Source organism: Cotesia typhae, unplaced genomic scaffold (genome assembly GCF_013202065.1).
Source record: "Cotesia typhae breed Kobodo isofemale line unplaced genomic scaffold, CoteBio_Ctyphae contig_20, whole genome shotgun sequence".
NCBI lineage: Eukaryota > Metazoa > Arthropoda > Insecta > Hymenoptera > Braconidae > Cotesia > Cotesia typhae.
The window spans coordinates 6,319,623-6,336,223 of NW_027423725.1; positions in this window are offsets into that span (position 1 = coordinate 6,319,623).

The following is a 16,601-nucleotide window of genomic DNA, read 5'->3' on the forward strand; positions in this document are numbered from 1 at the left end:
TCAAGAAAACTTGTAGATAAACCGAACTTCTCGAATACAACCATCAACTTTTGAGTAACAAAATCACTTATATCTTTTGAGCAGAATGATTTTAAATCTTCTTGTTTCAAACATAACTTTCTCGTATTTTATGTTGTATTCTGTCGATTTTTTATTGCTTGAACCATTTTTATCTTGATGGCCGATAAAATTCTTTCATCGAAGAATGATAATGCCACAAGATCTTCGGCCAAGTACCAGAGATGTCTAAGAAATTTAGTTGATGCAGCTTCGGAAAATTTTACGTTTATGTGTTTAAAATCTAATATACTACTCAAGAACATGAAATCCTGATACGGAGCGTAGATACTGATTGGTGCATTATACCAACCTTTAATATAAATATCGACAATAAAGATACAAACTTGTGTTAGTTTAGGAAGCTTCACTTTAGCAAGTTTAAATTGACTTTTAAATAAATAAATTTTTAAGCAGTAAATTGCTTTTGACAGCCATCGAGCATGATGGTGTGCTCCAGCATTCTTGAAAGAAATACCTTGTATTTTTTACCAAAAATGTATAACTAAAATTGGGAGTTCGGAGTTGTAAGCTCCAGGTTACATTAATTGATAAAGTTAGTAGACCAAATTAACGTTCTACTAATAATTTATTTGTATGAATTTATACAAGAATGTAGTTAAAATTTACTTATAAAAATATTAAATGCGAGGCAAATTAACAAAGTTATAAAGTAATTCAAACGGTAATAAGACGGTACGTCTTGAACAAAAATGCTAGATGCTATTACGGTGCTCTTTTAAGAGGAACTGATTTTCTGATCAGAAGTTGAACTTGATGACAAGTTCCAAATTTTTCGTACTGCTAAGATCTTCTAGGGGTAAGGGGTGGAGTAAAAGATATACTAGACCCTTGATTGGTAATTTAGGATAAGTGGGTGTACAGGTAAGGACTCAAGCACAAAGGAAAATATCGAGAGTGAGTTAGAGAGAGAGAAAGGACTTAGATAACTAGATGCCAATATGATGTACAGATGTACAAATGACTAATACTCCAAACCGAGGAAAAACCAACCCAATAAAACAATTAAAAACAGATGCATTTTGGGAAAAAATATTTTACAATAGAAGGATTAGAAGACCTTGGAAAAATCCAATGACGATAAAGCATAATCTTTGGCTAGAGCACATAGTTTTAATCTAGTTGCACAAAAATGTATTGCCTGAGTTAACGTAGGCAGTGTCGAAGCACATTCCTTTAACATTATTGACAATGTCCCATCGTTTTAACTCTGCGGCTATCGATTGAGCTTGATTAAATCCTGTACCACTGTTTAATTTTGGAACTGCTAGAAGTTGTTCATAATTTAGTCCTGATAAAACTATTGGAACCCTGTCAACTTTCTGAGTACCACCACAATCTGGGAGTGTAATACTAAATTCTGGATAGCAGAATTATTATTTTTTATATCTGTCGCCATCATTTTTCTCATTTTATTACGATCTCTATGTATTGACCTATGGCTAACATTAATTTTGTTAGGATCATGACCCAAACTTTTTGCGACAGCGATAACGATATAAGTAACATTTCTGTGAGAGACATTTGATCTGTCCAAAGCTGATGATAATTCGGGAGTCATAACATCTATTTTATTTTCATGTGAAATTTGCGGAAGTTCGTCTTCAAAATTAGATATCGTTCTTTTTGGTGCTCTTGAACAAGAACTAGAAGATAACACGACTCTACAAAAAAAAATTTCGTTTTTTGTTCTAAAGTTTATACTATTATTTTCCAGTTAGTTATGCACAAAAACGAAAAGAAAATATCTTTTTTCGGTATAAAGTTTGCTTTTGTGATAGTTATAATAATAATACTCATTTTTCAATTTTTTCATAAATTTTAATTGATTTTAATATTTTTAAAAAGACCGCGCGGTTAGAGTGGGGTATTAACGTTTACACTGTGCCGCTAGATGGCACCCGAGTGATAAACAACCATCAGGTGTTATTTACAAGCCCAGAATAACTTAAAAGGTCGTCACGAAAGTGCAAATACGATGCTGATGCATTTTGTTTTATATGAGGTCAATTTATTAAAGTTCGAGATGTGAAATATGAACTAAAGACATCTCACGTTCTCTGTGAAGCCTATGAAGCATATTTTGACTGTCCTGTACGGAGTCAAGATAAGCCATGGGCTCCACATGTTGCTTGTAGTTATTGTAAAAGGTGTTTGGAAGGTAAGCAATTTTTATTTAATTAAGCGATGAATCCAAAATAATAGACATATTAATTTTTATTTTTATATTTTTAGGTTGGTATCGAGGTGAGAAAAGGTCTATGAAATTTGCAATACCAAGGATTTGGCGAGAACCAAAAGACCATATTACTGACTGCTACTTTTGTATGGTGAATCCGAGTAAAAGACGTAGAGTTAAAAATGCAAAACCTATTGAATATCCTGACGTCGAATCTTCTTCTGCTCCAATTGCTCACGACCTGACACGACCAGTACCTTAGCCACCAAAAAAATTATCGCAGAAAAGTAGCTCATCTTTTAGTTCTTATAAAAGTAATTCCGATAAGGAGTTTTTGCCTACACCTGAACAACTAAAACACTATCTCATTACTTCAGAAGATTTTAACGATCTAATTAGAGATTTAAATTTGTCAAAAACTAAAGCAGAGCTTCTAGGCTCTCGGTTAAAACAGTGGAATTTGCTTGATGATGTTAAGATCACGGATCAGCGGACTAGGCATGAAATGTTTACAACGTTTTTCACGAAGGAAGATGGACTTTGTTTTTGTAATGACATTAAAGGTATGTTTGAAGCAATTGGCATACCCTGTGTCCCTAGTGAATGGCGTTTATTCAGTGACAGTTCTACAAAAAGTTTAAAAGCAGTTCTATTGCACAACGGAAATAAATTTCCGTCTCTTCCAATTGCTCACTCAGTACATCTTAAAGAAAATTATGAAAGTGTCAAAATTTTGCTTGAATCTGTAAAGTATCGTGAGTATAACTGGGAGCTGATTAGAGATTTTAAAATGGTGGGATTTTTAATGGGGCTACAGGGTGGATATACAAAGTATCCGTGTTATTTGTGCTTGTGGGATAGCAGAGCGGATTCTAAACACTATATTCAACGGTCATGGCCTGTAAGAACAGAATTGTGTGTCGGAAAACAGAACGTCAAATTTGAGCCGATTGTTGAAGCGGAAAAGGTGTTAATGCCGCCTTTGCACATTAAGTTAGGGTTGATGAAACAATTTGTTAAAAAACTGGATGAAACTTCAGAAGCTTTTGGATACTTAAAAAAATTTTTTCCGAAGTTATCGGAAGCAAAGGTTAAAGCTGGGGTTTTTGTTGGTCCGCAAATAAGACAGATTTTCGCCGATGAAAAATTTCCAACGTTGCTGAATCGTACTCAAAAAGCAAGTTGGAACAGTTTTAAAGCAGTAGTTTCTGGATTTTTAGGAAATAATAAAGCTGAACACTACGAAAAGTTGGTTGAGGATATGCTTACAAATTTTAAGGCCATGGGCTGCAGGATGTCATTAAAAGTACATATGCTGCATGCTCATTTGGATAAATTTAAAAACAATATGGGAGCCTATTCCGAAGAGCAAGGAGAACGCTTCCATCAGGACATCATGAATTTTGAACAACGCTATCAAGGCCAATACAATGAAAACATGATGGGCGACTATATTTGGGGTTTATTGAGAGAAAGTAGCTATGAACATAAAAGAAAAAGTAAAAGTGTGCACTTTTAAGTTATTTTCCACTTTTCTGTAAGCTAATTTGATAGTAAAACTTAATAAAAATAATAAACATTTTTATTTCAATAGTTTTATTTTCAATCAAAAATTAAAATCCGAGATTTTTAAAAATTTCGTTCAATCAGTCTTCTAAGCACAAAAGCAAAGTTTTTCATGCCATATATTTTTTTTCCGTCTTATCACGACCTAAACTACCGAAATTTAATGCTTTGCAATCAAAGTCAAATTTAATGTTGACCCATGTAATCTGCTCAATTCTCCAAAAGAAATAGATGTGTCAGATAAAGCTTGACTTAAGACTGAAAAAAAATATTGAATGATTAGATTTTTAAATAATGAACTTTAAGAAAAATTAGATTTTAATGTCTTCTCAGCATATAAGAAGTTTATAATAATTACCATTTTCATCAATATCGTTCTCTACTGGTTCAAGAGGAAATCTTTTATCTTCTACGTCATCTGGTATCGGTGTTAACCGACCTTTACTTCTTCTTACTAACGAAAACAGTTTTTCAGGACAGGAGTCATGAGATATTTTTTTAATCTCACATCAAATAATTCATTTAGATTATCAGTAAATTTTTTTATTTGCAACAGATAAAACTCCGAATGTTTTTTAAGTCGACTTTTATCTAAATTTCTCCATTCTGTAAATAGCATTTCCCTTTTTTTAATTGCATGTTGATGTTTTATCAATGGTGTATTCATATCACTCCAAATTTCTTGAACTTCATATATAATCTCTGCAGCACATTCACGAACTGCCTTCTTTAAGATCTTATATTTAAACATAAAATAATTCAAAACGTCGCCATTTTTAGGCAGCTTGCGTGATGGTAAATTATTATGAACGGCACCCAAAAGATAAACACTGTTTAAACTATTTTCCGACATAGCTAATAAATCTCTACAAAACTAGTAACAATTAATCTCCGAAGATATCAATATAGTCTCAAATTTTAAAATAAATACTAGACAGCTGTCAATTTAGCCAACTTTATCTAACCAGCTGTGACGTATATGTTAACGACATCTATTAACTCATGTTTGTAGTTGCACACTGGCGGGGTTTCTAAGACTGCCGTTACGAGTTACGAAGGCTATAGAAGAATTCGTTGACGAATAAAAATGACAGAAAAATATACATTTTAGTAATTTTAAAGCATGAATAATTTTCAAGTCAATGAAACTTATAAATAAAAAATTAATCTTTTTGTCTTCATTTTATTTGGTGATAAAATTATTTTTAACTTCTACAGTACCGTACTACAATCAATTAAAGCATAAAAACTATTTTTTTAGATCATAAATATTCCTAAAAAAATTGCCTTACTATATTCTTTTCGTTAGGAAGTAGTTTAATAAATGTTCATCAATAATTAAAAATAAAAATTAAAGAACGAATTGTAATTTAATCAGCTATAATAAAAAAAGCTGTTGATTTTTTAAGTTCGATAAAAAATCATCTTTGTAGAGAATTTAATTTTCTACAAAACCATACCAAGGGTTTTTTTTTATATTTGGTATATTGAATTAGCTATAACCAAAAAATAAGTGAAAAAAAACCTTTTTTAGCGAAAATTCTTATTTTTGCGAGCGCTAACTGAAAAATGAAGATAGAGGGCTCAAATTTTGACACAATTTTTTTTTCGCCACTCTCAACGAAATTTTGATATGGGACCGAAAAAAAAAAGTAGTCGATTTATTTGGCACAGTCTAATACTTATAATCTATAATCTTAAAATCTATCGGTCCGAATCGGTTCAAATTCTCAGGAAATCTAAGATTGAGGGAACTCTTTAGAATGCCGTTTAGTTCGTTCCGATCGGTTCAGTCGTTCAAAAGTTATAAGCGAGTCACACACACACACACACACACACACACACACACACACACACACACACACACACACACACACACACACACACACACACACACTAGCTGACTCGGCATACGTTGTTTTGCCATATGAATTATTCTAGTGCATGAAAATATATCTTATTTATTGTAAGTGTGCGCGTATGTGGTATATGAGTGAAGATCTTAATAAAACGTAACATACTCATTCTTAGGACGATTTCTGAGGTTAAGTTCTAAGCTGAGCCAAATCTGTCGGTTAGTTATTTAATGAAAGCAATTCAAAAATTTTCGAAACTCGATAAAATTTTCACTTTTACCGTATTCCCGTGCAATAATAATTAAATGCAATTTTATATTCAATTTGTGTAAATCGGATCTGAAAACTTATATAATAAGCTTTAGTTTGCATACTTTTTCATTTTTTCAAATTAAATAGTTTAGGAATGACAGCAATTTAGACATTTTTGAAAATCGCAGAAATTTTCACTCTTACCGTATTTTCGTGGAATCACAATCGAACGCGTTATCCTCTCGAGTTCCTGTGAATTACATCTGAAAGCTTATTAAGCAATCTTTAATTTGCATATTTATATATTTTTTTAGATTAAAGAGTTTATGAATGACAGAAATTTGAATTCTTCTAATTCCTCAAAATTTGAAACTTTTACTGTTTCATCACAAAATGACTTATGAATGCGATGATTTGTAAAATTTTTGTAAATTGCACCTCAAAGCTCATTACATAAACTTTAATTTCCATACCTCACTATCAGTCTAGACCAAAAATTTCCTACACTCTCAGACAGATCTAATGAAATTATACTTTTGCATTTGTTTTGATGTCATTATTTTATTGTAACAGAAGTTATATATTATGATCAATATTATATTGCAAAAAATTTATCTTTGTTATTTAAGTAATCTACTCCCATTTTGGCTGCCGAATGTTCTTTTTTTAATTTTTTGTAACTTTTTTTTTAAAATTGTATATATAACGAATTCTGAAACTATTAGTCAACAATATTAATCTTTTTGTGCAATGGAGTATACAATTTTTTTTGTAAAAATTTTAGATTAAAAATGTGGATTATAAATGTATTAAATATTATAAATGTTGGATCATAACAAAGATACAGTATTACTTTATCATTAATGTTGGATCATAACAAAGACACAGTAATACTATACCTTCAATATTTATGATAAGTTTGATTAAATTAATTATATATTTGAAAATTTTACTTTTTTTCATAAATAACTTTGAAACAAATTTAAAATTTTGTTTTAATGTTTACTTTTAAAATGTATTTGAGAAATTGCACTCGACGAAACTTGCTATTATGCTCCTCCCAAGCGGAGTTGGCAAACCGAAACCCTATTGATCAGCTATTGACCGGGGTTAAAAAATATAAAATTCTATTAAAAATAGGGGTTGATTGTAGAAGGGTGAAAATTGAGAGTAATATGAATTTTTTTTATTCTACGTTATGACAAAATAAAAAAAAATTCTTGCCAAAAAATTAAAGTTTACAATTAACAAATAAAAAATAGGGGTTAATCGTAGAGGGGTGAAAAATTCAGAGCAGTATGAAATTTTTTAATCTAAGTCATGAAAAAATGAAAAAAAATTCTTGCAAAAAAAATTAAATTTTTTAATTAACAAGTAAAAAATAAGGGTTGATCGTAGAGGGATGAAAATTTAGGATTGTATGTATATTTGTATGCTTTATCATAAAAAAATAAAAACTAAAAATTTTGTCTAAAAAATTAAAAAAAAATTTAGGGGTGGACTACCCTTAACATTTAGGGAGATGAAAAATAGATGTTGGCCGATTCTCAGACCTACTCAATATGCTCACAAAATTTTATAAGAATCGATCAAGCCGTTTCGGAGGAGTATGGCAACGAAAACTGTGACACGAGAATTTTATATATTAGAAGAATATACAGGGTGTCTCAGAAGTCGTGAGCCACCGGACAGGGTGTGGTAGAAAATTGGATTCTGAATAGAAAAGTCCTTTACCATTTTTCGATCAGACCCATAGAAAAATTACTACAAATTTATGAAAATAGACCAATGAGGAGCGCGGTTTAGCGGCAGAACGGTAGGCGCAAGAGCGAGCGAGTGGAAGCGCGACAGACAATGAGTGCGCGCTCGCTTGCACACGTGTGATATCATTGCTCAGTTATAGCGGGATGCCCGCATGCAATAATAATGATCAATGATACTCCTGTAAATAAAAAAAAATTAATATTAGAAAAATCATCCCATAGACAGCCCCATAAAATAAAAAATGTGCGATTTTTTGATAATTAAAACTCAAATTTTCGGTGTCACCGAAAAATGAAAAAAAAAAAAAAGCCAACAGTCATATTCAATGATACCCCTGTAATTAAAAAAAAAAAAAAAAGAAAAGTTATAAAAGTACCCCATACACTCTGAGATACAGCCCCATAAAGCCAAAAATTTGCGATTATTTAATGATGAAATTCAAATGATCAGTGTGCACTTGAAGTTAAAAAAAAAAAGCAATAAAAATAATCAGTGACACTACTGTAGACCAAAAAAATTGAAAAAAAATAAAAAACTACCCCATAGACAGGGAGATACAGCCCCGTAAAGCCGAAAATTCGCGATTATTTAATAATGAAATTCAAATGATCAGAGTGCACTTGAAGTGAAAAAAAAAAGCAATAAAAATAATCAGTGACACTACAGTAGGTGAAGAAAATTTTTAAAAATAAAAAACTACCCCATAGACAGGGAGATACAGTCCCATAAAGCCAAAAATTGTGCGATATTTCAATAATTAAAATAGAAATTTTCGACGACTACTCAAAATTTCAAATAAAAATCTAGGACTAATAGTTAACTATACCCATAACAATCAGAAAAAAATTAAAAATTACAAAAACCACCCCACAGACACTAAGATACAGCCTAATAAAGCCGAGTATTTCGGGATTATTTAACATAAAAATTAAAATATTCACAGTGCATTCGAAATAGAAAAAAAATACCAATCAAAATTATCAGTGGTACTTTTGACCATCAGACAAATTTAAAAAATTGTAAAAACACCCCATAGATACCGAAATATGACTTGATAACGCACAAAAATCGGGATTGCTTAGAAATTAAAATTCAAATTATTGGTGCCCATTGAAAATCAACAAAAGAAACCTTTTGTACTTATCGATTAAACTCCTGTGTATCGAAAATTATTTATTTAAAAAACCACCCCGCAAACTCCGAATTATGATCCCATTAAGCTGAAAATTTCTGATTTTTAGTAATTAAAATGCTACTTCTCGGTGTCCGTTGAAAATAAATGAAAAGTATGAAAACTCATTTTCAGATATACTCTTGTAAGCAAAAAAAAATAAGATTTGAAAAAACACCCCATTAACGGCGAGATAGGACCCCATAAATCCGCTAATTTGTGATTTGTTAGTAATTGAAATTGAAATTCTTGGTGTCCATTTAACAAAAACAAGAGAAACCTATTGTACTTTTAAATTACACCCTTAAAAACATAAAAAAACTTAACTCTTGAAAATCCACCGCATAGACACTAACAAACATCCAAATAAAGCCAACAATTCGCGATTTTTCAATAATTAAAATTCAAATTTTCATATGACACCGAAAATTTCGATATCAATCCACAAAAAATCGATAAATCGCGGCTTTATGGAGGCGTATCTTGGGGTCTATGGGGTGAATTCTTGAATTTTGATATTTTCATTTATTAAAAAGAGTAAATTGGAAAGTGGAATGAGTTTATGCTCTTTATTTTAAGTGGACACCGAGAATTTCAATTTAAGTCAATTAAAAATCGATAAATAGCGACTGTATGGGGATGTATCTCGGTGTCTGTGGGGTGGATTCTAAAATTTTGATTTATTATTTTATAACAGAGATAACATTAAAAAGTACAATAATTTTCTTTTACTTATTTTGAGTAGACACCGAGAATTTCAATTTAAATCAATAAAAAATCGAACAATTGTGGCATTGTGGGGTTGCCTCTCGGTGTTTATGGGGTGGATTCCAAAATTTTGATTTTTTAATTCATAAAAAGGTTAAACTGGAAAGAAAGATAATTTTCTTTGAGTTATTCCGAGTTGACACCGAGAATTTCAACTTAACTTCACAAATAATGGAGAAATCGCAGCTTTATGGGGGTGTATCTCAGTGTCTATAAGGTGGATTCTTAAATTTTGATTTTTCAATTCTTTACAAAGGTTACATTGGAAAGTACGATAATTTTTTTTAAGTTATTTTCAGTGGACACCGAGAATTTCCATTTAAATCAATGGAAAATCGAAAAATCGCGGCTTTATAGGGTTGTCTCCTGATGTTTATAGGGTGGATTCCGAAATTTTCTTTTTTTAATTCATGACAAAGATTGAACTGGAAAGTGGGATAGTTTTCTTTGGCTTATTTTCAGTGGATACCGAAAATTTCAAATTAAATAAATGAAAAATTGACAAATCGCGGCTTTATGGGGGCGCATCTCAGTGTCTATGGGGTGGACTCCATAATTTTGATATTTTTATGTATGACTGACGTTAAATTGAATAGAAGGATTATTTTCTTTTTGTTATTTTCAGTGGACATCGAGAATTTCATTGAAAGTAAATTAAACATCGACTTATCGCCAGTTTATGGGGGTGTATCTCGGTGTTTATAGGGTGGATTCCATAATTTTGATATCTTTGTGTATAACCGAGGTTACATTAGATAGGAAGATTATTGTAATTCTGTTATTTTAAGTGGACACCGAGAATTTCAATTTACGTCAAATAAAAATCGACAAATCGCGAGTGTATGGTGTTTTTTCAAATCTTATTTTTTTTTGCTTACAAGAGTATATCTGAAAATGAGTTTTCATACTTTTCATTTATTTTCAACGGACACCGAGAAGTAGCATTTTAATTACTAAAAATCAGAAATTTTCAGCTTAATGGGATCATAATTCGGAGTTTGCGGGGTGGTTTTTTAAATAATAATTTTTTTCGATACACAGGAGTTTAATCGATAAGTACAAAAGGTTTCTTTTGTTGATTTTCAATGGGCACCAATAATTTGAATTTTAATTTCTAAGCAATCCCGATTTTTGTGCGTTATCAAGTCATATTTCGGTATCTATGGGGTGTTTTTACAATTTTTTAAATTTGTCTGATGGTCAAAAGTACCACTGATAATTTTGATTGGTATTTTTTTTCTATTTCGAATGCACTGTGAATATTTTAATTTTTATGTTAAATAATCCCGAAATACTCGGCTTTATTAGGCTGTATCTTAGTGTCTATGGGGTGGTTTTTGTAATTTTTAATTTTTTTCTGATTGTTATGGGTATAGTTAACTATTAGTCCTAGATTTTTATTTGAAATTTTGAGTAGTCGTCGAAAATTTCTATTTTAATTATTGAAATATCGCACAATTTTTGGCTTTATGGGACTGTATCTCCCTGTCTATGGGGTAGTTTTTTATTTTTAAAAATTTTCTTCACCTACTGTAGTGTCACTGATTATTTTTATTGCTTTTTTTTTCACTTCAAGTGCACTCTGATCATTTGAATTTCATTATTAAATAATCGCGAATTTTCGGCTTTACGGGGCTGTATCTCCCTGTCTATGGGGTAGTTTTTTATTTTTTTTCAATTTTTTTGGTCTACAGTAGTGTCACTGATTATTTTTATTGCTTTTTTTTTTTAACTTCAAGTGCACACTGATCATTTGAATTTCATCATTAAATAATCGCAAATTTTTGGCTTTATGGGGCTGTATCTCAGAGTGTATGGGGTACTTTTATAACTTTTCTTTTTTTTTTTTTTTTAATTACAGGGGTATCATTGAATATGACTGTTGGCTTTTTTTTTTTTTTTTTTTTTTCATTTTTCGGTGACACCGAAAATTTGAGTTTTAATTATCAAAAAATCGCACATTTTTTATTTTATGGGGCTGTCTATGGGATGATTTTTCTAATATTAATTTTTTTTTATTTACAGGAGTATCATTGATCATTATTATTGCATGCGGGCATCCCGCTATAACTGAGCAATGATATCACACGTGTGCAAGCGAGCGCGCCTACCGTTCTGCCGCTAAACCGCGCTCCTCATTGGTCTATTTTCATAAATTTGTAGTAATTTTTCTATGGGTCTGATCGAAAAATGGTAAAGGACTTTTCTATTCAGAATCCAATTTTCTACCACACCCTGTCCGGTGGCTCACGACTTCTGAGACACCCTGTATATATGCATGGATGTCACAATTGATGAGTTCCAATACGAACCAAGTTCAATTTACAATTAAATTTAATATTCGTAAACGTAGTCGATTGCAACTTTTTCACTTTTATACACAGCGAAAAAATCTACATTCTATAAAATTTTGTTGTATACTTCTTAAATAATTATATAAAATCATATTTAATTATACATAATTATATGTAACGACTGCAAATACGTAGATGGCCATTAGATAACATTATATATAAATATGTATAAATTTATATATTGATATAAAATTATACATAATTATATAAAATTTTATATAATTATACAAAATTATATATAATTTTATAGAATTGTATAACATTATATATATTTATACAAAATAATATATAGAATATTATACATAACTATACAAAACTATATAGATTTATATAAAAATAGATCAAATTATATATAATTAGAGGTAATTTTATATAATTATATATAATTTATGTTCCCCGGGTTATATTGTTTAGTTACGTGTTTTAAGTCAATGTTTCATATTAATAAATAAATATTATTATTTTTTTAAATAGTTTAATGTTTGAGGCCTGATAACTCCGAAATGGTTCTCTACGCATATATTCAATCAAACAATTTATGTAGATCGTTAAATTTCCTACCAGAATGCGTATCGATCATTGCTATAAAATGCTTTGTTGTCGACTAGAAAAATTCAAAAGTAAAAAAAAAAAATTAGGAATACGGTAGACCCTGAAGGCCATCCGTGCAACTTCCCGCTAATTTCATGCCTAGCTACATAAAACTGCACTAATGATGTTTTTGAGCACTTCGAGCTTAAAAGTCTGATAGAAATATCATAGAACAATATTCTTTAACTTTTCGAACCGCACTAACTTTTAAATAAATCAACCGATTTTCACGCGGTTAGCAGTAATTGACGCAATTTTTTTAGTTTCATGACGAATCTTCAATTTTAAATTGATAAAACTAGGAAATTTGGAGTAATTCCAAAAAAACACTTTTTTTGGTTTTGTTTTGTTCATGATATTTCTTGAACGAATTGACCAATTTTGACCGGCTTGACGGCGATCGACGTAATTTTTTCATGCTAATAGCTGATTAGTTTTTGAAATCGATCAGTGCAGCCGTTTGAAAGTTATTCCAAAAAATTTCGGAGTTATGTTGAAAAAACACTTGTTTCCAAATATTTTATCGAGAATATCTCTCGAGCCAATCAACCGATTTCCACGTTTTTGGCGGCGATCGCCGAGGTTTTTTAAGCTATGAAATTATTCTACATCATCAAAAATGATCCGAGAAGAAATGACGAAGTTATGTCAAAGAAAATCACTTTTTTCGGTTTTCTTTCGTTCACGATATCTCCCGAAAGAATCAACCGATTTTGATCGGAGTGGCAACGATCGGCGTGGTTTTTCAAGCTTAAGGGCGGATTAGTTCTTGAAGTCGATCGATAAAGTCGTTTAAAAGATATTCCAAAAACACCACTTTAAAAAATGATTTTTTTCTAATTTTTTGGAGATTTTTCGAGATTTCTTAAAATCTATCGGTCTGAATCGGTTTAAATTCTCAGGAAATCGAAGTTTGAGCGAAGTCTGTAGAACGCCGTTTAGTTCGTTCCAATCGGTTCAGTCGTTCAAAAGTTATAAGCGAGTCACACACACACACACACACACACACACACACACACACACACACACACACACACACACACACACACACACACACACACACACACACACACACACAGGCATAGTGACAACATCGCGGGAGTAGTCAGGGAAACTTCCTAGGACCTCAAAACGTCGAGATCTGATGAAACCTCGATTTTTTCAAAACGGGGTAAAACCAATAACTTCCCGATTTTTGAGAATCTTGGATTTTCTTAGCGGGAAGTTAAAAATTTTTTCTTTGTTACTTAAATGGAAATAAAAAATTAAGTACAGCCACCTCCATATAATAATATCAAGGGCTAAGATTTTCACAATGTCTTTGATTAAGGATACTCTAAAGAATTTTCAATTTCCTTTAAAAAAAAAATGGCTTGTTTTTTGAAACACTAATATATATGTATATATACATATATTGTGACTTATCCGCTTTAAGAGATCAAACGATGGCTCATGATGAGTAATGGATGACTGCGCTCGGTAATTATAAATCAAAGATGCGATGAGGTTTTTTCTATTAATTAAAGTATAAAAAAGTCAACTCTTGTACCTTCAAAGAAATATCTCCTCTTTTGTGATTTCTTTATTTCAACTTCAAAAAGTTTTTTTTTCCACTGTTTGACCGTAAGGGCATCCTCTTATTTTTTCTTATTTGAATAAAAAACAAAGTTCGAGGTCGAATAAAGAACTCAAAATAATATTCAATTACAATCGTCTTATTATCTAAAGTGTAATCAATACAGAAATCAAAAAATTTTGAAAAGAAGTTCTAAGGTTTTTGCGATTCTAAAAAAGCTTCACTTTTGAGTGATATATTGAGAAGAATGGATATGAAGTTGCTAATTCTCTTATCGATTTTATATTGTTCAGTAACATCTTCAAGAATTTGATCACATGTATAGAGAATAGAAATGGTCTCTCAGAGTGTTCCGTGATTTAATGTAAATTTGATTAATTGTTTCAGCTAATGAATTGCATATAACATTTTAATATCTTTATAAGTGCATCATAGTTGCTTTATATAAGTTTCTTAATTAATGCTCGCTGATAAATAATCTAATTTAACTAAAATAGATCACAGCGTATAAGCCGTCAAATTAGCCGCTGTGCACGTGGCAATATCAGTGAAAATTAATTAATACAGTTAGATACTGTGTAACAATTGCACTCCCATTGCATAATTTTTTTGCCTATTGTGATTATTAAGGTTTTCTTTAATTTAATCATAAATTGTGCATATATATATATATATATATATATATATATATATATATATATATATATATATATATATATATATATATATATATATATTAGGTGTGCCAAAATATAACTTCCTTGATGGACCTTTTAAAATTGGAATTTTTAGTTCCGCTTTTGAAATCAGCTGTGTTTAGGCCTTTCCTAAGATATTTTGGGGTAAGACGATAGATTTTATTTTCATAGAATTTTTTAGCAGAAGGTTTAATTGGGCACTTCCGGCAAAAATTTGAATTTTCAGCGGAAATGCCCTAACTAAGCTCCAGTTAAAAAATTCTATGAAAATCAAATTTGGATTTAGTGATTTTCATGGGGGCTTATACCCGAAAATCTCTCAATCGACCTTGCGGGAAAATTTAATAACTAAAGATTATCAATTAATTAATTAACATCCGAAAATTTCGTTAATTTTATTGTTGTAATTTTTATAACAATTAACTTAGTAAAATTGATTAATTTTTTTTCCTTGAAAATAATCGACAAACTTTTGTTCGTGGAATTTTGGTCGAGCGTCAATACATTTTGTGTCGCAGTAAATTCCAATACCCAAGGTCAAGTAAAACTTCGCTAGCGAATGTTCTAGCAAATAAAATTTGAATGTTTCGACTTGGGTTGAATTTTTTATAATTGGTAAAATGATTGTAAAATTATTAAGAATTAATTTTACTGAAAATATTTTATATTGTAAAACAATTTTATTTATTAATGAGAATTTTAGTAATTTTGGGATTAAGTCCGTGAATTAGTTTAATTAATTTTTATTCCAATTTGATAATTATCGGCGTGGACATTAAGTCCAAGAAATCAGTCATTTGAGTCAAAATTGTCACAGTAAAAATTTAGTCAGAATTAGTTAATAATTTTATGTTAATAATTTTGAACGTTATTGTAAAAATTCTTTAGTGATTGATTTAATTATCAAAAGATAGTTTAGGGTATTAAGACTTTTGTTTTAAATAGTATTGTTATATTGTTAAGACCATGACTATAAGTTACTGAGGAATTTTAATCCATCTAATATTTTAATAGAATTGAAATTAACAATTGGAATTTGAGAATTGTAATAGTTAGTTAGAAGTTGGTTGTAAATTGAATATTGTTTGTCGTTTTATTAAATTACTAATGATTGAATAATTAATTTAAAATATTTAATTAAAATTAATTACAGTCGATTTTGTTAAAATAAAATTTATAAAGTAAAAACCGATTAAACTTAAGTCAGTAGTGTTAGTGTGAGACAAGTGTGGGTTATGTGTGAGTTGCAGAGTATCTAGGTCTACGTTTCGTCACTGGGCTGTTACTGCTGTAGCTGGAGCGGGTTATGAGAGTGTGCTGCAGGACATCTAGGTCTACGTTTCGTCACTGGGCTGTTACTTCTGTGAGCCGAGTCAACGATCCCGGTATATGATTCGTCTCTGTGCGGTTGATTATAGGTTTAGTAATCGGGTAGACGCCGAAAGGGGCCCGTCACGTGTAGACGCCGGGAGGGGCTCGTCGAGAATAAGATATTGTTAAGTGTGGTTAGTGTGTGAGTGAATGAATTTTGTTAACTAATTTTAAGTCACTGTTGTTTTTTTTATTGTTAATAAATGTTGATCAACCTTGTTAATTAATTATTTTTTATTCAACAGCACCTTCCTCCAATCTCTCTACCCTAAGATAAGATTTCTCAGTTCTGGACCGGTTCCAGGAACCGTGATTAAAAATCCTGGTGGCGCCTCGATAATTATATTGTTGTTAGTTTTGTTTATTTATTTACAAAA